Source organism: Talpa europaea (genome assembly GCF_964194135.1).
Source record: "Talpa europaea genome assembly, chromosome: 1".
Lineage (NCBI taxonomy): Eukaryota > Metazoa > Chordata > Mammalia > Eulipotyphla > Talpidae > Talpa > Talpa europaea.
Window position 1 is genome coordinate 9359788 of NC_140073.1, and position 2684 is coordinate 9362471.

Below are 2684 nucleotides of genomic sequence, written 5' to 3' on the forward strand. Positions count from 1 at the left end.
AGGTGGTGACTGGGCTCTGCGAAGGATGGAGAATAAGTTCAGGAGCTGGAAGAGGTTTAGCCTAGACTGAGGAATCAAGGAGAGAAGCTTCACAGAGGCGGCAATGGCACCTAAAGCTTGGGTGCACAAGGGAGAAGAGCGGAGGGACGGGAGCATTTCAGGCAGAGGAGTGCAGCAGCCTGTTTCAGGTGCATCAAGCTTGCTTAACTTGAGGAAATACCCAGGAAATAAGTGCAAGAGCCATGACAGGCAAGACAGGGACCAGAAAGAATTTGGGGAATCTGGATTTCATCCCTGGGGTACTGGGGAAACTGCAAAGTTCTAATTTTTTAACAAGAGTGGAGCAGCATCCCCAAATGGCTGTTTTGTGCCCAGAAAGACTCCAATAGAAATGTTCAGACCAAAGAAAGAACTTAAAACTGCACCATCTCGAATACTCATTGTCAACCTCCTACGAACAGGCCGTCGGGACGGAAGGGTGGGAGAGGTCAATGCAAGCCATGAAGGAATGTCCAGCACCCCATGAGCGGCCACAGGGATGGGGTCTGTGCCATCTTTCAGGGATCTAGATATCCTCTCAGGCCATGCACGGCAAGGGACCCAGAAACCCTGTCCTTCTCGATCCCATATCTTGCCCCAAAGCACAAAAAGCCCTCTCACGCCTTAAGCTGTGACCCTGAAAGTCAGGAACAAATGAGCTGTCTGCTTCCAGCCCCTAAAGATGCCTCTCTCTCAAGTGACTTTAACAAATTCTCATTAGGTCAGCTAGACATGATGGGAAAAATGTAAATGGCAAGGTCACTGCTCGAGTCCCAGTAACTTCTGGAAGAATCACTGTGGACTTGGATCAAGGGTCCTATTTAATCCCTAAGATCAGGCTATGGGCAGTGCTGCCCAGATCATGGAAGCCTGGACAGGTGTAGCCTCCAGAAGCATCATCAGATGCTCTGTGGCTAAGAGGGGCACTGCTGAGAACTGCAGGTCGACATGGAGGACTGAGGTCTCCAGTCTGGCCTCTGCCCCAGGAGCCAAGGAGTTTCAGGCACGGAACACCAGGGACAGTCCTTTCAGGTTTTAACCCCTTTTTTTCCTTTCCCTCGCAGCCACCTTTTCTTGCAGAGCCTACTCTGGTAAGGGCAGTTGCTTCTCCTCATCTTCACCTGCCCTACAATCCTGGAAACTTCCTTCTTAGCCAATCAGGCACAGCTTTTATCCTTCAAGACTTGGGACTTTGGAAGCTACCCTCCTACCACCAGCAGATGGCATCCAAACCCTCCACCCCTCAGCTCAGGAAATCTCCCAGGTGAGGGCACTAACCTCTCCAGCTAGATCTACAGAAATCTGGGCAGGTGTCAGGCGGGGCAGGACAGGACAGGATTACAAGTAGGCCCTGCAAGATTAAGAGTGGTCTAACGGTAGCCATATTGCTTAGACCGTTCTCTCAGTTTCTCCATCTGTAAAACAAGGATGTTCCTAGTCAAGAAGTTACTGGGTTCACATGTGCGCTGTGTTGAGCACATGCACTGCAGGTGGAAGTGCTTCCATCAAGGGATTTGTATGATTAGCTAAGAAAGGGTGAGGCTTCCCAAATCCCCCACCAGGGTAGCTGATTGGCGCCCAGATGGGAGAGGTCTCGGTGCTGAGGAGGCAGCCAGCGCTGGGTAGCACTACCCGGCCGATGCCCTTTTAACATTGCACTGCTAGTGATAGGTGCAGACAGTAGCACAATGTGAAAAGAGCGCCGGCCAGCAGTTGGGGCACCGGCCCTGCCTCCTCCTTGCCCCTTTCCCAGTCCCCGGCCCACTCAGCTCTCTTGGCCTCCAGCTGCCCTTCCCTGTCTTTCAGCACAGCTTTCCTCCCTTTGGTCTGTGTTAAATGTCCTGTGCCTCTCCGTCCTCATCTTGCTTCTTCCTTACGCGCTTCCTGGCAGACCTTTGTCTCGAGGTAGGGGTGGCGTAGAGTCTGCAGGAGGTTCAGCTGAGGGACATCTTGCAGGTGGCATTCAGGCTTCACAGGATGGGACCCGTAGAAATCCCCCCCGTTTAGGGGACACTCACGTGAAGCTGTGTTTATCTGGATTTGTGTCTCTACCTTGGGGGACAGGAACTTGCCTCCAGACCAGGGCCATAGAACCTTCTACGCTTCCTTATGCTGAAACTCTTTCCTTTCCAGTTTAGATAAAGGGGAGGGGGTGAGTGTTTTAGGCTTCAAGAGCAACAACCTCAGAGGAACCCCCACACCCCACCCCGAACCAGAGGGTTGCGGGTCCTGGGCAGCACAGAGAAACTTCCAGGTCTAGAGATGGAAGCTCCATCTCCTCTTGGAGGTTTTCAAAATCCACATTATGGGTCCAGCATTAAACAAACCATGAGATCCTATGCTGAGCCTCAGGCACAGGCTCTGGGCAGTGGGATTAGAATCTGAATTACATGCATTTGGCCCAGGATTCCTATCAGGGAGCCTTTAGGCTCCCCTACAACTCCCCCATGCTGTCCTATTCTAAGGGGCTTGCACCCCGAACAAACAATTGAGACTCATTACAACTTCCAAACCAGGGGACCGCCTGGACAGTCACCTGGACAGCCAAAGCTCCCCACCGCACATTCCTGGTCAGAGCTGTGGCCTCTGGAGCCCAGAGCCAGTCCTGACCTGTTGAACTGTGTGCAGTCCGGAGGCGCAGAGGC